Source organism: Copidosoma floridanum, unplaced genomic scaffold (assembly GCF_036245765.1).
Source record: "Copidosoma floridanum isolate Cflo_tuat_1 unplaced genomic scaffold, Cflo_Japanese_pri ptg000028l, whole genome shotgun sequence".
NCBI classification, from domain to species: domain Eukaryota; kingdom Metazoa; phylum Arthropoda; class Insecta; order Hymenoptera; family Encyrtidae; genus Copidosoma; species Copidosoma floridanum.
In genome coordinates, this window is record NW_028321905.1 from 1,651,367 (window position 1) to 1,674,416 (window position 23,050).

Below are 23,050 nucleotides of genomic sequence, written 5' to 3' on the forward strand. Positions count from 1 at the left end.
ACTGCATACAAGGTGTATACTGAGGTGTTGAGGGGAATATTGGAGAGGGAAATAAATAAAAAACGGATTTTACCGGATGGACAGGCTGGATTTAGAAAATATAGGTCGACTATTGACAATATATTTATTTTAAATTATGTGATACAGAAAGCCAAAGAGGGTAAAGGAAAAGTATACGCCCTGTTCGTTGATTACAAAGCAGCCTTTGACACTGTAGATAGGGATAAACTGTGGGAAATCATGGAAAAAAAAGGGATTAGCAAGTATATAGTCAGCCGAATAAAAAACCTGTATGAAGAAACGAAGGTCAGGATCAGAGTAGGGGAAGAACTAACGGACGAATTCTGGGTGACAAAAGGTTTAAGACAGGGGTGTTTATTGAGTCCTATTTTATTTTGTATATACATTGCGGATTTGGAAGATGATTTCAGGGATAGGTACGTGGGGGGTGTAACGATTGGGAGGAATAGAATATGGTCATTAGCGTACGCAGATGATAAGGTATTACTTGCAACTAACAGAGAGGCTATGATTGACATGATGGGTACATTGAAAAGGTTCGCAAAGAAAAGGAAGTTGATCGTAAGCGAGGAAAAATCAAAAATATTAGTATTTAATAAAGCTAATAATGGCAAGAAAGAAGTGTGGAAATGGGACAAAGGGGAACTGAAAGAAGTAAAAAAGTTTAAGAACCTGGGGTTTAACTTTAATAGAGCAGGAAATTATAAAGATCATATAAATGAATTAAAAAGAAAAGGGATGGTGGCTGCAAAGAGAACATGGAGTTTGGGGGAAAGAAAATGCAAGGAGGATTATGGGAGAAGGGCAATGCTTTATGAATATTTAGTAAAAAGTACTATGAGTTACGGGGCAGAAATTTTTGGATGGAAAGGGGCAAAAGAATTAGAAAAGGTACAGATGGATTATTTTAGGTGGGTTCTTAAACTAGACTTCTGCACTTCAAGGTACATAATAATGAGGGAACTGGACAGGAATTCAATGGGTTTGCAGTGGAGCATGAGAGCTTTAAATTATGAAGAAAAGATTTTCAATCAGAGTGAAGACAGACTTACAAAATCGTGCATGGTAGAGGGGTTGAAAAAGGATACAAAATTAAAAACGAGTATGGAAAGGGAACAGTTCTTGAATAGCTTGGGACTAAGCGGGGTGGAGATAGAAAGATTAAGAGATAAAGGGGAGAATGTCAATAGGATAGTATTTTAAAGACAAAAGGATATCGAAATGCAGATGATTGACAGTAAAATATATGCTTCCAAGTACAATAAGTTCTATAAAAAAGTTGAGCCAGTGGGATTACCGTTATATTTAAAGAGATACCAAAAACAAACATGTATTAGTGTAATTACAAGGGCACGATGTGGCAATCTAGAAACAGGGAATAAGTATTGGTTAAAAGAAGAGGAGAAAACTTGTGTATTATGTAAGAAAGGGGAGGGAAATTGGGAACATGTGTTGGAAAAATGCGAAAACTTAAATGTAGAAGAGGTACCTAAAGATATGAATTTGCAAGAAAAAATTTACTGGCTATTAAATGAAAATATAAACAATGCGGCGTTTAAGATTTTAAAAGCAATAACTAAAGCATTCGATTCAGAAAAGAGGGGTAAAGAGGGAGGAGGGGGGGAGAAAGATGAATAAAATCAAGTATGTAAACATCGAAAGGCGGCGAGCAAAAGTGTATGATATGTCATATAAGTATAAGGGGTAGGTTCAGGAATAAGTCTAACTATGAGCATAAGAACATAAGGTTATGCGTGTGCATGTCAATATGAGATGTAAAAGTTACCAAAGCTTATAGAGTTAAGTGTTATTAATACTAAAAGAGATGTAATGTAAAAGTATGGAGAATAGGATTAAGTGTAACAATGTAGTTTTTGTAATCTGAATATGATTTTGTAAAAATAATATTGTAATTGTAATTATTACACAGATATGTATGAGAGTCCGTTTTCTAGGCCTAAATAATGGCTGAAAACTAATAAATAAATAAAAAAAAAAATAATAATACAATTGAAGCTCAATAAGTCTTTAAATATTTGTTTCATAGCTTCCTACTTCCGTAAAAAGTTTGATTTGAATTTGAATTATTTTTCTTACTCTCTACATATCAGCGCCACCTTAATATGACTTTTTAGAAGAAAAAATTTTTTCCGCCCTCGGGTGGTTTTGGGAGGCTGGTAGGTACTTCCTCGGGCGAAAAAGCAGTTTTCCGGAACTCGTTCGAAAAGTCTCCTTTACGAACCTCGTTACGTCCCTCGCCTTCGGCTCGGGCCGCAAACCTCTCGGTTCGCAAACGGAGACTTTTCAAACTCGTAGGAAAACTACTATTTCCGCCCTCGGATGGTTTTGGGAGGCTGGTATGTACTTCCTCGGGCGAAAAAGCAGTTTTCTGGAACTCGTTCGAAAAGTCTCCTTTACGAACCTCGTTACGTCCCTCGCCTTCGGTTCGGTTCGCAAACAGAGACTTTTCAAACTCATAGGAAAACTACTAATTTTTTTACTATGGGCCCAAAGTGCAACTGCCGCTTCGCGCCCAGTAAATCATTTTGGGCCCACGGGCAGAAAAGTTTTTTGCGCCCCCCAGGCTGAAAGTACTTTTCTGCCCTAGGGCCCAAAGTAATTTACTGGGCGCAAAGTGTGCCCACGGGCGCAAAATTGCACTTTGCGCCCTTGGTAAGAAAAACATTATACGCGACTCGGGCACCAACCTACAAAAAGCGTGCCCCTCGGGCCCTCATATTTGTACTTTGTGCCCTAGTGACGTAATGTACCAAGTGTTTATGATAGTATTAAATTTTTAAGAACATGACTTTTATTAGAACTAACTAGAGTTTGTCAACATGTGGAATAAATTATAAGTGCCATAGGTTCATAATGCGTGTTATCTTAGCACCTACATGATTTTTAATCCTGAAAAGGCTGTCAGCAAGAAGGCGAAGTATTGATTAATGTGAATATTAATAAATAGTCATGCTCCAAACTACCAAGTTAGAGTCTTAATATTATTAAAGTGATTTTTTGTTAAATTGATTAGTTATCAGATCACTACTAAAATTGGTTTTCATACAATCTGTGTGTATCCCTTAAGTATTGTTGGATACATTATTCTGGACCACTTAAAATAAAATTTGTGTAAAAAAGGTGTTGAATGGTAGTTCTGTCAAATTTCTTTATTACAACAAAAATTGACGTCTAAGTTGTTTGTACCTGATGAAGGTCAGAATAGTTTATCCAAACAACTAAAACGTCGTTTTTTTGTTTGAGTCAAGAAATTTGATCGTACTATAATTAGACGCCTTTTTTATTACATTGTATTCATTGTCATCCGACAGATTCTACAACATTAAAAATTGTTAAAAAGAGTAACTCTCTCAGAACTTTCACTTTCTCGTTTTTTGATAGCTTGAACAATTAAAAATTGTTGTTGCTTCTCGTCACAATCAACCCATTTTTTCTACCGCATGAATACTGACTTTCTCATAAGCTTCTATTTTTGTACTACTCTTCTTTTAATAGGGTTAATAATTGGTATTATTCCTCTCTGATTTTATTTTAAAACATCATTATTACTCCATCTCTCATGGTTTGCTCAAATTTCTTAGTTTAATTTTATGAATTAAAAATTACTTCTAATTTGTCAATAAATTATTTGCACTTGCGGTTTTTCTTACTTAGATAAGAATACAGGTGATGATTAATCTTTCTAAAAATTCTATAAATTCCTGCTGCTATAAACTACATGATATCCTTTGTCCTTTGTGTTTAACGTGGCTAGTAATTTTAATCGATCTTTTTTAAGTCTACTGTAATTCTGTTCTCAGAATATCTGACTTAAAAAGCTTAATGTTACTTTCTATTTTTAGTACATTTTCATTAAAAACAAATGATATAAATAGGTTTTATTACTTGTGGTTCAATGTTTCTGATAAAGCACTGAATTTGATGATTTAATATCTTTGTGTAACGAAAATGTATTATAACATTTTTGATGCTACGGAAATGCTCAAAACGAAAGGTATAGGAAAAAAGATGGCAACAGATTTTATTCTGCTCTTAATCACAAGTTGAATTTATCATATGGTGGTGTGCAAGTGATCTAAACCATACACAAATAAAGCTGCTACTTATTAATTTTTAACTTTGTGTTTTCCTCTTTTACAATACCTATAACATGCTGTATCAACATTAAATAAACACAAAACACACAAGTAGCTAGTGTCAGTTGTATTTCTTTGTGGTTATAAACTTCCATGTTGGGTATATTTTCAAGTTTAGCTTGCTTGCTGATGGACCAAATTTCTCTAAAGTTCCTTAACCATCCTAAGTACAATGCCTCATCCGTGAGGTAAGTGCCAGGGTCGTGGGAGCAGCGTCAGCCTTTGGAAGTAGAACATAGTTGTGTACTTTTACGTACCTTATTTTTTACCTATATTGTAGTTATGCAGCCCACAAATTGCTGTATTTTAAAATACGTTGCGGAAGTACAGTAGTCAGAGAAAGGTTTCTGCATTTAGACAGAAACTTCTTTACCACTTGGTGCGCCGTACCCTCCGTCTTTAGCAACATTTATTGTCAAGTCGTCTCTGCTCATCATTTGATGTCTATACCTTTTTTGCTCATCCAAGGAGCATAGAGATATTATAAGATAGAGTAGGGAAGCTTTAAGGTGTCATGTCAGTGGAACTGTCCTCTAGAAAAGAAAGAGATGAACAATTTCGGTACCTGTTCATCTCTCTTTACCCTCTTCGCTGATTGGTTGTAGTTTCCAACAGTTTTAAATATACCTATATCTTTACTCACGCCGCCTCAACCTCACTGAGAGCTGTCTGCTAAGTAAACGTAAACAATACATGTAACCTCATTGTGTGTGCACCATCACTAATATTACAGAAAAATTGTGAATTAGTTCTGTAAAAGTGATAAAAATGACAAAAACTTGTGTTATTTGCAAGTAAGAAGATTATAATAAAAGCCTTATGATAAATGCCGAAGCTTCCACAAGTACGTATGTTTTTAAAATGTTTATGAAAATAATAAGTATGTACAAATGTAAAATTTTTTTACTTAATTATAAAGTGAATTAAAAACTTGATATTGTAGTAAGCTTAGCAATCTTATATCAAGTATTAGTCTTAAATAATTTTTAGATTTCCTGACGATTCTGAAATGAAAATAAATTGGATAGAGGTGATAGATAATTGTAAAATTACGAAAACTTCTACTGTTTGTAGTGATCACTTTGAAGCTTCGTCATTTCATGACACGTCTGGATATACTTCAATCAGAAGATTATTAAGTGCAATCCCAAAAAGAGGAATATTCATGTTATTTGAAGCTACATATAAGGTATCAGGAGAAATTAACAAGTGTAAGAACAGTTAATTTTTTTTTTTTTTTTTTTTTTTATCGATGTATACCAAAGTAAGTTTCATTATTAGTTTAACAGTTCCTGTCAAGTAACGGCTGAACAGCACAAGTTACAAACGCTGAGTTTGATGTCAATGAATGCTCTCAATACTAGTGGTGTTCATAATACTACAATAAACGAGGAGAAACCGAGGCTATGTAAGGGGTTTTCATACTTATTAATTTAAAAAAATAAATTGAAACAAAAAATGAAAACTAATATTCTTATATAAATGTTTGTTCTAATAGATGTATATTTCTAAAAAAATTTAATTTATTCCTAAATTAGTAATACAAATATCATGTGCAACTTCAGTAGCAGTATTAACCACAATGATGACATTCTTTCATCCCAAAGCTGTGAAAGTAAATGTAAAGCAGCTCCATCGAAAGCAGATTCTCCAGTTTTGTGTGACAAAAAAAATATTTCCTCGAACATGAAAAGGTTCGTACATGGATTGATTTACAATTCATACGACAAATACATTCAAGAATGCCAAAGTATTTGTGAATTGGTGAAATTTATTGGTTTCATAAAATAAGATAAATAAACATTATTTATCATTTTCAGGAAGTGAACAGAAGATGATGAAACTAACAGTGTTGAAAAAGTTTCGTTACATGGACGGTTGAAAAATCAGCTACATCACTAGGGAGCATTTTGTATCTGATGAAGCGTGGACTGATTTTTTAAAATTTGTTGCGTTTAAAAAAAAGAAAATAGTTGCTTCTACTAAAAAAATCCAGAGACAACAACAGAAAATCGGAAATTTTGAAGAGCTAGTGAAGAATTTGAAGGATGAGAAGTCGTTGGTTGTTGCAGATTATCTGGAGGTTGTAAAACTGTTGTTTGCTAAAAAGTTTACTCATCACAATTTTCTAACATTTATAGCTTTTATTTATTGACAACAATATAATACGTGATATTATCAGACATCAGCTCCACTTTGAAAAATTTATGAGTTGACAATTAAAATTGCAGTAACCAATATTCTGATTTTTCTCTGATTTAAAAAAAAAAAATATATTTTTGATCAATTTTTGTACATAATATTCTTTTTTAATTTCAATGAACGATTTTTACTGCTTTTATTTAATGAATTAAGTTAGTTATTACTTACTGTAATAATTACATGTATAACTTCGATGTTTTTTTTTTTATTTCTTACATTTAAATGATACTTTTTTAAAGCTTATTCTGTGAAATAGTTGATAAGTGAATGATTCTTACTTTTTACTTTGTCATGCAGTGTGCACCGAAATTCGTATGTAAGTAACTGTTGTCCACAACTCTCAACAATATTTTTTAGTGTATGAAGTCATAGATTCAAATGTACTTTTTTGTTAATATGCCTTTTTAGGGTACAAGAAAGTGAAAGATAGATTTTTCTTCATTTTTTATGATTATTTAGTATTATACCAATAAATTCAAATATGTATATTTATTTTCAAGCTGTCATAAAAATAGTAGAAACCTTGTTGACTTGTACCCGCTTATCTCATTATTTAAATTTCTTTTTAATGCAGGGCTTACCTGAGCACATTAAACAATTATTGACAAGAGTAAAAGACAAGAAAAAAGTTGCACCATTTCCTGCCAGTTTAAAAAATTTTGCAAGAGGTCTGCACTTTCATTCACCTGCGGCGTATCAGATGGTAAGAAACAGTTTTCTTAAGTGTTTGCCGTGCGTTGAAACACTAAACGTTTGGGAGTCATCGAAAAACTATAAGCCTGGTATCAGCGAAGAGATTTTAAAGCATGTTTCTTCTATGGTTGCAAAAAATTTAGAAAATAATCAACACTTAGTATTTAATGTTACGTTCGATAAAATGAACATTGAGGAGTGGGTAAACTATTGTAAGAAAACACATTAATGGAATGGTTTAGTTGATTTTGGCGGGCAGCTGGAGAATATAGATAGAGAAGGAAATCTAGAAAAATCTAAAAAAGCTTCAGTTTTTATGCTTGTGTGCATAAACGGAAATTTCAAACGCTTGGTCGCTTATTATTTAACTCATTCTTTATCTGGAGAAGAGGAAAGTATTCTTTTGTCTGATTTATTAATGAAATTAAGCGAGAATAAAATTGAGGTTGTCAGTGTTACATTTGATGGTTAAGAATCCAATCAGAAGACCTGAAAAATTCTTGGAGCAAATTTCAAATATACTTGTAAAGACATTTCAAACCTTTCTTTTATCATCCAGTAACTTTATCACCTGTACACGTTTTTTTTGATCCCTGTCATATGCTTAAGCTTGAACGAAATTATTTTGCTATGAAAGGGCCTATAATATATTATGATTTACTTTACATTGATTGGAGTTACATACAAAAATTAAATGACAAGTAGTACAATAAAGGACTGCATTGTGCATGAAAAACATGTGCAACAGACACGTTCATTTTTATAATTACAAAATGAAAGTTTTTTTAGCCTCTCAAACACCAAGTAGAAGTACATCTTCAGCGCTGCAATTTCTTGAGTATGAAATAAAGGATAATAATTTTGCTGGTGCGTCCGAAACTTCTCATTTTTATCAAATTTTTAACGATATTTTTGATACTTTAAATACTAAAAATAAATTTTGTAAGATTCTTGGAAGATGTGTTATTACTGCAGATAATTTAAGCCAGTTGAATAAAAAAATCGATACGTGGGTGGAATACATTCAAAAACTGAAAGTTGATGTTCCTGTTAAAGATAAAGGTAATTTAGAAAAAAATGAGCGAAATGATGTGATAGATGTTCCTAGAAAGTTTGCTTTACAACCTCGTAGCATAAAAACCGGCTTCGTTGGTTTCATAATTTGTTTAAAAAATTTATCTGCACTGTGTCAGAATCTATTTATGAAAAAGTGCGTCTGTTTTATTTTATCTTATAAACTGTCTCAGGACCATGTAGAAATGCTGTTTGCCCTAATTAGACGTATGAATGGATTCACAAGTAATCCTACGACTGTCCAGTTAAAATCAGCCTACAGAAAGTTTCTTTTGAATAATATTAATGTCACGGTTTCGACATCTGAAAATATTTCACCCCAAGATAATACGTTGTTAGTTGGTGATATCGCGAGCACTGATAGTGTATCACATACTACTGAATCACAGGAGGAATCAACTGTATTTCAAGTTTCATTAAATACTGAAAAATTAATAGCAAAAAAAATTCTTTCACCCATATGAATACATCTTTAATCGTTGATGATCTCCTGCATTCCAATTACAATCTAGCTGAGCGCGATTACAGCAAAAAAGATGGATGGGTCGAAACAGATTATTTGGATAAAATAATAAAATATATGGCAGGATCTGTAATTCATTCTTGAAAACAGAAAATTCATTGTTCTCCTTGTATAACTAGTTTAACTTAAAAACAAAAATGGTTCTCGACTAATAGCATTAAGAAATAAAGGGCTACAGTTTGCAAACGATGATGTTATTTTTATATGTCATTCTGCAGAAAAAATATTGTGACAAAATAAAAATTTACTTTTATCGAAAAAAATCTATACTAAAGTCATGACGGAAACGTTGAAAATAATACCACCGTCCGTATTACAAGATTCGAATCATTGCTTCGATCAGGAAACTCTTCACGATCATCGTCAACAAATAATTTTTATTATTATTCAAAACTACATCGATAAGCGATTAAGACATGAAAGCGACAAATTGAACGATGTAAAATTAAGAATTCGTACGCATTATAATAAGTTAACCATATTTAAAGGCCAATAAAGTAACATTTTTTAACATTTTTCACATTAACCATACTTACTTGAAAAATTTTATTTCTTAACTTGATGAATTTTAACAACAAAATTTAAATTTACTTTGAAAAATTAAATTTCATGTACATCATCACGTTTTTTTACATTATTTATAAAAAAAAAAAAAAAAAATTTACGCATCCAGGAATCGAAGAAACTTAACGATGCGCTAAAGAGCAAAATATTTGGCCAACTCGGCCATAGATGAAAGTATCTATGTTAGCAGATTCTTGTACTTAAACTGTGCAGAGTGGGCGGGGCTTAAGTTGAAGATCACGGTGAGATCACTTCCCCTTCCAAGAAATGATGCGCTAAAGAGCAAAATATTTGTCCAACTCGGCCATTGATGAAAGTATCTATGTTAGCAGTTTCTTGTACTTAAACTGTGCAGAGTGGGCGGGGCTTAAGTTGAAGATCACGGTGGGATCACTTCCCCTTTCAAGAAACTAATCAGCGAAGAAAATCTTTTCTCTCTCTCTACTCCAGTAGACACTGCTCAGTCTGGTTTCCCTACTCTATCTTATAGTATCTTAATGCCTAGGAGCCATCATGAGTACATACGGCTGGTCAGAAAGCAAAGAACAATTCGTCTGGTGGAATACCGTTTGCTGATCGATACCCCGCATGCTCATGGGAAAATTCCAGGCTCCCCTGAGCTTGACCACCAGAACTCTGAGATCCTTTAAATGTCTTAATTGTAGTCATAGTAACTATATTTGTAATATATCATACAATACAAATTATTGAAAAAAACGATTCCAAAAAATGTAAAATACTACGAAAAAAAAAAAAAAAAAAAAAACTTGTCAACATAACGGATCATTGAATACCACCTGTAATATCTACACTAAATAAATCAAGCAAAATAAATAAGGCTGATAGTGTGATTGTAAACATCAAATACAGTATACAGTATCATACCACAACAATTAAAATAGACAAACTTAATGCGTTATACACATGCTTAAAATTTAATTATAAAAGTAAAATTAAAATTTCCGCAATATTCTGATGTCATAATTTTCCAACTACTGAGTTTTCACTAAATTTTAAAAAATACACAGACAAAAGATGTTAAAAAAATCTTTATTAATAGAGATTTTCATACAAAAATTTAAAAAATTTGATACACCGACAAAAGATTGTCTAAACAGCTTGTTAAAAAATGAAGATTATACGGATTTTACTGGTATAATCAGGCCATCAAATAATAATGGAACTGGCTCGTGCATTGATAATATTTTTATAAAAACTGACATTGTAAAAGCAATATTTTTTTAATAAGAAATGCCAGTACCAGATTATTTTCTATTGTTAGTTAAAATAAACAAAGCCTAAAATTTTACATTAAAAACTATCCATCTCATTTTAATTATAACGAACTTAATTCAATAGCTAAAATGGTTAATTGGAATAAAGTACTATCAATGAATGAGCCAAACAAAGCAATGAATACTCTAATTAAACACGTTAAATATTGTATAGATAACATAAAGTGTATATGACTAACACAAATAAGAAGAAACACAGTATGATACCAAGAAAATCATGGATGACTTTAGCGAAAACTACGCCTTGCAAAAGAAAAAAAATCGTATACAATAAAGTAAACAAATAATGAGTACAATATACACTCACAAATAAAGTGCAAAAACTGCATGAAAGTCTGGAACAAAACAATAAAAGTCACCAAAATAAATCATATAAATAATATTATCAACAAAAATTGTGACAATGTAAAGCAACTGAGGAGAATCATAAACTCAAAAGTCAGCAAAAAATCACCAGACAACAATAGTGTTATAATTAGTACTTATGATGAAAACACAAATCTATTAATAAGACGTCTACCTCCAGTAAATAAAGAACTAATTTTCATACTTCATACTAATCATACACGTCAAGCACAAGCTACAATGTACGAACTGAAAAATAAAAATAATAGAATAAAAGGACCAAACTCTAAGGTGCTGAAACTACTGTCTAATAACGTGTGGAAATCTTTGACTCATATTCTTAATTTATGCATTACATAACCATGATGACCTTATGACTTGAAAGAAACTGAAGCAATACCTACCCCATGAAAACTTTCAACAAAACTAAAAGCTTAGATAAGTTGGATGTGTTAAGTACATATTTTGTAGGAAATTTCTGAAGTCTTCATACACTGGCAATGTGACCAGTAATATCATGCAAACCTTACATCAAATACATGAATGCGTTGCTATATCGAAAGTACATAATAATGTTAGGGCAAAAGTGAATATACTTAGTTTGATTTTGTTAAAGTACGAGTACTAAACAGTATTTGACTATGAGTGTCATACAAAATATATTGTATGTTGCACAAAAAAAAACTTTACCGTTTTTATATTTGGATTTCAGAACTTTTCCAGGCTACAGATTCATTAGAAAGAGTACTATTTATTGCCGGTGTATAGAGGCTTCAAGAATTCCTAACAAAATATAAACTCAACACATGAGTCTTAGCTGAGCTTTTAGTTTTGTTAAAAGCTATTATTTTGGTGATATCATAACTTTTCAGGAAAATACCAGTTTTTGAATGTTGATTTAAAAAAAATTTCATAACACTAGATATTGCTTACAATACAAAGTACTGGATAGAAACGAAGACTGTACTACATAGCTGGTAATCTATAAAATGATTTTACTGAATTCATGCTTGAATTTGCTTAAATCAAGATGTTTTGAATAAATAAATGTGTGCAGAGGTAAATTTGTACGAATAGTTCATAAATTCATTGAATGAAATAAATTTTCTTAAAAAATATTGTTTCATGATTTTCATCTATGATACTTTTTTCTTTTTCTTTTTTTTGTCAAACTACTATGTTATATAGTTCTTAACAATTAATTCTTCAAGCTAATGACATAATTGAAATAACTCGTTATAACAAATTTTAATATAAAATACTAAATAATTATACGCATCAAAAATCCGAAATTTGTCATTTATTTAACTATCTTTTATCATTTTTCCTTCAAAGCGCCAGAGCATTAGAGGAAGGTGGTCTTTCATAACAATACGATATTTAGCTAAATATTTGAAAAAAAGTACGTTAAACAATACTGCAAATCGTTGACTCCGCAAAAAAACTTGATAAGAGGCTTTTTTTTATTTTCATTAAATACTAGCGGCCCCCCGTCTCGGCTTCGCCCAAAACTTACTAAATGGAACACTGTAGTGTGTTGACATGTAATGTAAAACGTTTTCAGTTAGAAATTTTACATTTATTCTTGACACTTCTCAGAACAAAAATCTTCTTACTAAAAACGTAGTTGTTGGCAATCCATACAGTTTAATTGGTCAAATTATAAGCTGTAAAAATTAAAAAAATATAATCATGCTGAAATGTACCGTGAGTTCCTTATACCATAAAACAATCGTTGGCTATCAGAAGCCGTTGATTTGCAGTTTCTCTCATATAATTTACGAAAAGGGCTCATATATTTAAAGCTGTTAAGATTTTGAACTCCTAAAAAGTATACATTGAAAAAAAACTTTTGTTCTTTTATCTCACAACTATATTACCACAGCAACAAAGTCCTGGAGCTTAATCTCTCCATTTTTTATTGCCACAAAAATACAAATATTTTTTTTTCTTATTTAAAAACCTAAATTAAGATCTTTCAACATTTAAGAAATTACTGTGAGGATAAAATGAAAAGCTGATCTCTCACGTAATGGATTCTTAATTTGTCGATTTTGAGGCTGCTGTTCCAATCTCCATAAATTTTGTGCGTTAGTTTCTTGATGCCTAGTATTGTATTCATTAGATACATTTAAAGTTTTCCTTCCAATTCATCCTCTTGCGACTTTTGTGACCCCTAAAGGCTATTTTCTGTCAACTTTGTTAAGTTCCAACATATTTGTTGGCAAGGTAGTTTGACGTCCGATTGCCTTAAAAAAGATCGGTGAGCTTCTTAAGTAAACTCTTTCTTGACTAAAGTTTACAGCAATTGTGACTACCTGAATACCTCACGGGGATCTTCTCTGGTCTGGTGTTGAAGCCCCAGACTGATCGGGAGAAAAATTACAAAGTCCAAAGCTTTGGAGCTAGTTGTAGTGCTCTTTCCCAACGTCTCCTGGTATAACGTCGAAGACGTTGATATCTACAACTCCTTTTTTTTTGCAGACTCAGTTGTATTGATGATCTAAGGTGGAGAGATTAGTAGAGATTGGTTCGTGATGCTTGCCAGTTGGCTCAAGTTTTTTTTTCCTTCATAGCTGTGAGGTTCGCCTAGCGCAGACTTTGGAGAGGATCGGTGATTTCTGGTTGAATGTTTAGAGTTAAGAGGGTAATATAGGGTCGTCGGTCACTGGGGTTCCCAGCCTTGCGAAGAATAACTCCGCTCGTGACGACTGCCAGTGAATGACTGATTTGGTTTAATAGTGGCCGTCTTTAGTTAACATAGTCTTTTAGTTGACGAATAATGTTTCCGGAAATGGTTGTAAAAATGTATTTATTGGCAAGGTAGTTTTAACTGAGGTGGTCCTTAAAAAAACCGATGAGATTGATGGTTAAGTAGGGAACGTAAATACTTATACTGGCCCTGAAAAGGGCCAGTGGTGGAATTTCCATTTATTCCCTTATTATTATTCTTGATGATGGAGAGCCAGCTGCGGGTAGCTTGACTCTTACCCTCAGAGTCTCTGTGTACAGAGACCGTACATGAGGGAGGTACGCCACTGACCAAAGAATATATCGTCTTCAGGTCGTTACCCGGATAACCAACCACTCATAGTTAGTTGGGAAAGTGAGCCTGGAGGATACCTTCTCTGTAGGTATGCCGTTGGAACGACCACTAAGAAGTTGGCAGTTGTGGCTGCCCGTACTCTTCAGGGCTATCTTTCCTGGCTTACATTTGTAGTAATAAAATTCTCTGACAGCACCAAGCTAGGTTATGTAGTGGTACGGCCACAAAACTCTGAAGTGTTGGAGCAGGATGTGCTCTGGCTATATACGTCTCCTGGTATTCTGCCGGAGACGTTATCGCTTAGCTTAAATTTTTTATTGGTGGCACTCGTCAATCCTGAAAGGGTCAGGGGTAAAAGTAAACCTAGGTCATTTGCCCATTTTAGAAAGAAGAGCCTCATCGGTAACCAGGATATCCAGATGCACGACTACCATCTGCATTCTCGATGCAGATCGATGAACCGCCAGTAGACGAATGCAGGAATGTTTGTGACGCTCCGGCTTATTATAACCACACTTATTCGCGGTTAGCGATTACAACGACTTTGCTATATATATTAGTAAGATCTCGGAAACTTTTGGTTTTGGAGCAAAATGTTAAATACAAAAGTTGTCAATCTGATGATTTTACGTGAGGTATAAGTATCGAAAATAATAAGAAATTTTTTTCTATTGTTTAAACAAGTGAGAAGACTGAAAAATACAAAAAAATGAGAATGCATGAAAATACACGTTGCAATATTTGAAACTGAATAAAAATCGAGTATTTTATAAACATTAGTACGTTTTTTATTGTACGCTAAGTCTGAACACGAAATTTCGAAATATTAATTAAATATTTCAATTCGATATAGAATGTGTCGTGGGCATGGCATTGATATCTAACTTTTTAGAATTAGTGAGAAATAAAATTATCTTTACTACCTAAAAAACTGGACTCTTTAAATAAACAAATAAAAAAGTTATGAACAAAAAATCTTAAGTACAAGGCCGTATTTTCTGTAATTTTTAACTTTGACAAAAACAACTAAATGCAATTGATTACGCTTATTTTTACCTGAATTAAAAAAAAAAATTTCTATAGGACCAATAGAAGCCGAGATACGATACTTTCATTTTTTTATGCATTCTGGCCGTTATATTTAATTTTTAGACTTTGGACTGGCATGATTTTTTTCTAAAGGCTGATTGTTCCACATACAATTTTTTTTCTATAGATTTGGTCAATCTTTTTGCATGTAACGACTAATTAAAATAGTAAAAAATAGCGCATGACCCGCGGTACTTGAGCAGCTGCAGCCAACAATGTGTCACGGATGCGCAGTTGCTCGAGAAGCGCCTTAGTAGAGCCTTTTGGCGTTGCACCTGGATTCTTAGTTGTAAAATTAATGCTTTTCGAGCTACCTTTAATGTATCGAATTCGTACTGTATAAACACTGGTGTTGTACAAGTTCAAAATATCTCCTAACGTTTACCAATTATACAAAGGAAAAATTTGGCTGGCAGCTAACTTAACAATAAGACTATTTTTTGAACACTGAGCCTAAAAAAATTGTTGTTTTGAACGTTTTGAGATACACATGCGTTGTTTTCGTTGTTATAACGACTTTCTGACCTCAAATTTTTGGTAAAGCTGTGGATTAGTGTGATCGCCAAAGCTTCGTCTGCTTTCTCAAACTTACCTCATCGTGCTTGATTCACAAATCTGAAATCAAGCAAGACTTTACAAATTACAAACAAATTTTCCTAATATCAGACTCCCCAAAGATATTTGAAAAATTATTCTATTATAGACTTTTTACTTTTTAAATTAAAAACTAAATATTATCTAGAAACCAATTGAAATTAACAAAACTAAAGGAACCAAAGATGCATTTCAATCATTGGTACAAAAATTTACAATAAGTAAGACCAAAGTAAGCCAGTAGTAATATCTTTTATAGATTTTCTTAAGGCTTCCGATACGGTTAATTAGAACGTACTACTAGAAAATTTACATTGCTGTTGTATCAGAGATACAGCCTACAAACTGATAAGAAGCTATTTTAGCAACGGGAACAAAAAGTCAGCACCTTACACATTGGGGTTCTACAAGGAACTATTTTAGATTTACTGCTATTTATAATTTACATCAATGACTTTTTAATCTTCATGCACTGTGGCTTTATTTTGTATTCACGCTGATGACACGCCTATTATTTTTACAGAAGGCCCTTGAGATATAGTTAAAAACAAAGTGAATCAGTGCTTTTATCTTAATGATAATTGGCTAACATTAAACAAACTATGTTAAGGCATAGGAAAAACAGTATGTATGACTTTTGGAAACTGCTATGATAGTGTCCCGAGAAATACTAAGACAACTAAAAAAGATAAGACACGATAAGTAGAACATGACAAGTATTTAGTATTAATTTTCGATTATAACTTGAGATGGGCAAACACGTTAAATATGAAAAAAAAACTAAATATTTGATTTATATTTTTTATAAAATTTCTAAATACCTTGATCATGATACATAAACAAAATTTACGAAATCTTTTTGTACCGTAGTAAATCATGAAATAATAGCACAGAAAAAAGCTTACAATAACACTATAGAAATAGTACAAATAATACGAAATAGATTACTAAAAAAATTACTAAAAATAATTTTATATTAAATATTCCGCTGACTATAAGATAAAACTTTGCTTATGAATCCTTATGAACGTACTACCAAGAGCTAAAAAAGCAGTATATGAATTTCAAAAGCATAACCAGAAGAAAACTTACGTAGTTAGCAAAAAGGTTGAAAGCAGTACTTCATGTGGTTCTTTTATGACTCCCAAGTCCAAGGTTTGACTATCAAGTTGATATTTATTAATACTGCTTTCATTTCAAACGACCAATTGTAAGTATTGTTTATTGAGTCAAATTAAGTACTGATTCAAAATTTTAGATCTTGATATCTGATATAAAAGTTCGTAGGAATGATTTTGTAAAATTTGCACTTAACCTCAAAATACCAGCAGTTGATGCTTGCCTATACTTTTAACATAAGACAGGAAAATGTATGACTGTGTTTATTTAAATATCTTTTGATTAGGTCCGTGATCACATGTGTTTCGAGATGGCAGTATGTTTTGTATTACGTGTCAGTAATTGTGTCAGTTTTTTACTTGATTTTGTTTAGAAAGTGAATAACTTGGCTAAACTTTCAGTAAAGGATTGCTTAGATGCCATAAGATCGCATGCTTAAAATTTACTGTTCACTTGTCATTTTCTTGCGCTTATATTCATCAGCCTACTCTCAAATTCTGAGGAGAAATTTATTTTAGAAAATGATTTCTCAAGGTTTTATATTGTTGTGTTCATAATCATTTCATGAAAGAACCACCTTCAAGCAGTGTGACGTGGCAAAATTTGCTTCACAATTTTGTTTGCCACGCCACAGTCGACGCCCCTGCTCTGAAGCTAAATAATCACACTGATGTATATCCGTAATCTTTTCCGTATGCTCTGTTGTAGCGAACATTCTCCAAGGAGAAGAAAGGACGAGGCGCGAAGTGCCAATGGATTGAGGTAGTCTGAAGAGCGCGTATGGAGATTTTTGTAAGTGTCGTGGTGGCGGCACAAATGAAAGAGATTGGTGGATAAGATAGGAACAGGATCGGTGGATCAAAAGATAATTAATTGACCTACTGAGTGACGAGTTGAGGACTGACGCGATCGATAAGAGGGCAGTGGGTGTGAGACCACCGAGCGCGAGGTGTAGGAAAAAGAATGCAGAAATAGAGAGCAGAGAATAAATGAATATTAAGTGCGAGAGAGAGAGAGAAGGATACCCGAGGCCTCAACCAACCAGGACGAGCAGCCGTCTAACGGATGGACGAGCCGCCCTGTTCAACGACGCGTCGTCGAGGACGAGGGACTCTGGGTGCCTGGACGAGAGTGAGAGGGAAAGAAAGAGAGAGAGACTGCGAACAACCCGTAATCCAAATATAGACATATTCCCCGCTGATGACGCCCTGTGTAGCAGGGAGCCGCTCTAGAGTAGTCAGTCAGGTATAGCGTTATTCTAAGAGAGGACTCGTGTGCTGACGCTGGTGTCTGAATAACGTGTGCAGGTATGCGGCGTGGGGGCTGGTAGGGACGATGAGAAGAGCAAGAGTGAGTGCCGAGAGACTAAGAGCGAGAAAAGTGATTGTGCGCGCGCCGATCAGGCCTTTGTCGAGACGTGGGGACTGAAGTGTTGGGTGAAGTGTGTGAAGGAGAGAAAGAGACCGAGAGATAAGGTATGATTGTGAGAATAAGGTGGAAGGTGATAACAAAAGTGTTTGGGGATAAGTAGAGGTTGAGACGAGTAGACGACAGAGAGGGACAAGTAGTACGGGTGCAAGCGTGGGGTTAATCGTAAAAGAATGTCGTGACACGTAATGAGGAGAGTATTTGAGATTCTACCGGGCCGTGGTAGAGATCAGATCAGGTGATTTAATAGTTCGAGTACGGGTGCGTGTGTGTGTCTGCATAAGTGGACATCGTGTCTGTCTGAACGCACCACTGGCGTCGTGGTTGCGATCGAGGGATTACGTAAGTGTGATTGGGACCAAAGAGAGGTATTTCATTTATTATAATGAATACGTAAAGTAAAGTAATAGTCAGTCTAGGTTGTTCATTTGACCTTTACGCGAATCTCCTTTTCAGATAGATCCAGTGAAGGGAGAGTCGAGAGCGCGAATCATCGAGTAGAGACGTACGATAGTGAATTATCACGGTATTTCCTCTCCATTGGAAAGTCACCTTGGGAAAGTAGAAATATTCGTCATAGCAGTTACATTACAGCCATCAACTTTTACAATGAGTTGCCTATGAATCTTAAATTAATTGACAAACAAAACCATACAACTAATGATGCACTCAAAAAGTGGATACAAAAAACTATTACCTTATAAGTAATGTAAATAAAATAATTAAATAATAATAATTACACGCATAAAAATACAAATTTTATCAAAAAAAAAAAAAAAAAAATCAATCAATAAATAAGAAGAAAAAGACAAAAAACAAGTAAAGAAATATATAAAACAACGTGAAATGGATGATAGATAAAGTATTTATCTGCAAAAATAATGGATACGAAAAAAAAAGAAATTTTATATTAGTATTAAGGTAAGTGCATGGAAATTAGTAAGTAAATTTAAATTTGTTTTTAGTTCCTATTTGCTATGCGCCTGTGTCAGGTGGTGCCATTGAGTGAGAGAAATTGTCCCTCGCTAAGGTCGCAAGAATGCATGGAGTCTTATAGGAAAATTTTTAAATAAATTAAAAAGAAGGTCATTAAGAGTAAGTGGACCAAATGAATCAGTGATTTAAGTGTGTCTTGTGTTAGTGTACAGTAATAAATTTTGTTTGGTGTTGCCATGTGTACTACAAGATTGGAAAAAATGAAAATATGGATTGCGACTATGAGAACACAGCATATTTGAGTGCATATACATGCTTACACTTGTGTAAAGCTAAAAAAACACAAGTAATCCATGAAAACATATTACAAATGTGTAAAAGTTAACCTAACCTGTCATTAGTATTAATTTTTATTCAATACTGTGTTGTGAGAAATAGCTTAATGTGAGCAGTACTTGTGTTTCTCAAGCTCCATACAAGTGCAAGCATGTGTATACACATATATATGTTGTATTAGCACAGTCGCAATCCATGTTTATATTTTTCCCAATCTTGTAGTAAATATGACAACACCAACCATAACTTATTACTGTACATTAACATAATACACACTTAAATCACTGATTCATTTGGTCAACCCATTCTTAATAAACTTTTTTTTAACTTATTAAAAAGTTTTCCTATAAGGCTCCATGCATTCTGGCGATTTTAGCGAGGGACCATTTCTCTCACTCGACGGCATCACCTGACATAGGCGCATAGCGAATATTGGAGTGGTCAGTGAACAAGTAAGAGAATTACCTCTGCAGGATCAAAATTGTACAATAATTGCTATTGTTTTGTATTTTATACTCTGGTCAAAATATGTTAATAAACAAATTAAGTAACTAAATGGTTATTAATTTATGAACGCTAATAAATGAATTTTTATTAATTAACGTATACTGTATTTTGCTGGTGAATGTCTCAACGAAGAGATTTTAACGGTACACTTTAAAATCGAGCAAAAATTAATATTTGTACAAAGTATAGTAAAATACACGATCAAAAATGGCTATATAAATATAAAAGTCAAATAGATTATAGCAGAAACGTTTGTTAATAAAATTAAAATAAATAATTTAAAGAATGTATAAATGAAATCTGATCTGTTATTTGCGTAAGAAAAATTTGATGTAAAAGTGGTTAAAATTTTTGAAGCCATCACAAAATTAATTGAATGCGAACACAATGCACAAAAACTATACAAATAGTCCTTTCCGAGCAAGTTAAAAATAGTAACACAAATAAAAGAACTCAACATTGCAGGACTCATGGAATTGTGTTATAGTCTACATTCCTTGCCAATTATTTCAGTTTCTTAAAAAAAAGTAGGAAGAATATTACGATTAAGAATTCACTTAAGTATTGGCCATAAGCGTAGCAAGCTCTTCTTATGTAAGAACAGTCTCTTCAAATACACGCTTAATGTGATGCTTGCATGCTTTAACGATGGCATCCCAGAACCGACCGAACAAGGGGCTAAGTTTAACATCTGCACCCCAGAAAGTGGTACCAGAAAAAAATATGCCGCATTGATATTTAGGTAATCTATTTAACAGACGGGAAAATTCAAAGACTAAAATGACTGTTTATATTAAAGTTCATAAAAAATATCTTCTGCAGTTTAAATAAGTTTTTCATTTGACACGACGTTTAAAAATAAAAAAATCAGTTCTAAATATTTCAAATAAAACTCGAAATAAATTGCGTCTTGATTATTGGTTGTATTTATCTTACCCTATTTAAAAAAAACAAAGAATATTGACAAAGACACTTTTTATTGTGTATCACGATTGCATGCCTGCTCATGTACGTACCTAAAATTTTCTCTCTTTCCTATGATCGCAGCCGACTGTGAAGTAGAACACACATTTGAATGAAAATTGAAAGTGATCAGTTATTTGAGGGGGGCAAGGTATAAAAAATAAATAAATACAAGGAGTACTTCCTTTTTTTTTTCGGCATATTGTTACAACGTTTTGCTAACCATTTGTGTCAGCCTCATCAGGCTACAAATTTGGAACACACTAATGAAACACGTACAAACAACAATTAAATTGTATGGAATACAAATTATAACCACTGGTATACGAGAATTCGTAAGTGTTTTGACTCACTCGTTACAGGTCAAATGACAGACTAAAAATAAATTACATAATATAACAGCGCTTACAGAGGCGAAGCAACAAAGGTAGATGGTTGATGGCGTTGAAATTGATCAGGACATTTAAGCTTTAGTAGGAAAAGAAGAAACGCTCGATTAAAGGAAAGTACATATTTTTTCTATTTAATGTTTTTCTTAACCAGTTTTGTGTGAAGAATTTCAGAAATAATTCTTTTGTTTTAATTAGGTTATATGTCAAGGATTTTGATGTTGTCCCAATCGAATTCATGGTTAAAAGTATTTTGATGTGTGCAAACAACGGAATCAGAATTTTTGTTCCTTATGTGTTCGTTGATGTGGACTTCTGCATTTCGTTTTGTCTCACGCCTATATGACGCAATACAGTTTTTATAAAGGTTTTATGTACAACACAAAAGGACCGAGACTATGCAAAGAATTTAAAAGCAACTAAAAATTTTTTACATAAAAATCCAGACATTTTTTAAACCCCTGCTGATAAAGGTAATGCTACGGTATGTCTGACAAAAAGTGATTATGTGGAGAAAATGCATAATTTGTTATCAGATTCATCGAATTATAAAATTATTTTTAAAAATCCTGTAAATTCTCTACAAAAGAAAATCTGTTTTAAATAATCTGGACCTTAACACTTTCCTTTCGAGAACTTACCATACCAACGCTATGTCACTCATAGACACGACTTCAGCTACATATTGTGGCTTGCCAAAAATTCATAAGGTCGATGCTTCTATACGTCCTATCGTTTCTTTTGTCAATAGCGCTACATATTTTCTGTTGGAAACAATTTATAATGAACTCAATGATTCTCTTAATGTTCCAAAACTACACATTAATAATAGTTTTGAATTAAAAAATAAACTAAAAAATACATAATTTACTAGTAATTCCAGGTTAATGTATTTAAATGTCAGTTTTCTGTTTACAAACATCTCTGTAGATTTAGTATTAAAGACCATCGATCGACGTGCATCAAATATAATTAACAAATGTCGAATCCTTATTAGCAAAATTCAACAATGCACAAAATTTTTGTTCAATATCACTTTTTTTTAAGTTTTGACAATAAGTTTTACCAACAAATTTTCGGCACGCCAATGGGGTCTCCCATTTCACCACTGCTCACTGACCTTACAATGGATGACCTGAAAAATGACAGTCTCTCCATTTTAAAAAATAATTATGATATTAACCCATCTTTTTTTGTTTACGAGGATCACATTGACCAAATATTGAAAATTTTTAACTCATATTATCCCAATCTACAGTTTACGCATGAAATAGAGATTGACAATAAACTTAACTTTTTAGACTTGACCATAATTGGAAATTTAAATCTTTTTACTCATGACTAGTTTGAAAAATCTCCTTTTTTCGGATGTATCTTAAATGATTTTTCGGGTCATCCAAGTAGTTACAAAAGTAATACTGTTTTTAATTTAGATAATAGAGCAATCTAACTTCTAAGTACACGTTTTCACGGTATGAATGTAACTAGAGTCACAAACCTTTTGATAAATAATAGTCATCCTACGAGCTTCATTAAAAAAATTTATACGTGAGATTTAAAAGACATAAAAATATTGATCACAATAAAACTACTATAAATACTCATCCTGTTTGAAAAATTAGTATACCATGTATATATGTATATAGTAATGTTGAAAAAATATTAACCGTATTAAAACCTTACAAGATTCACACTTACCCCCCTATCAACCAGAAACTGAAAGACGTCGTCAGTTTAGGAAAAGATAAAACAGATAAACTTAAAGAGAC

The 23,050-nt window shown here is 32.9% G+C and overlaps 1 protein-coding gene and 1 long non-coding RNA gene across 2 annotated transcripts in view; both read left to right on the forward strand.

The window, feature by feature from the left end:
* sotv (exostosin glycosyltransferase sotv) overlaps positions 1–23,050 on the forward strand; it is a 727,528-nt gene that overhangs the window by 371,940 nt on the left and 332,538 nt on the right. The gene's annotated exons all lie outside the window — the stretch shown is intronic.
* Positions 5,340–6,256, forward strand: LOC149373723 (uncharacterized). Its single transcript, XR_016293311.1, has 4 exons — positions 5,340–5,389; positions 5,460–5,586; positions 5,717–5,872; positions 5,999–6,256. It is a non-coding gene; the product is annotated as an uncharacterized LOC149373723 (long non-coding RNA).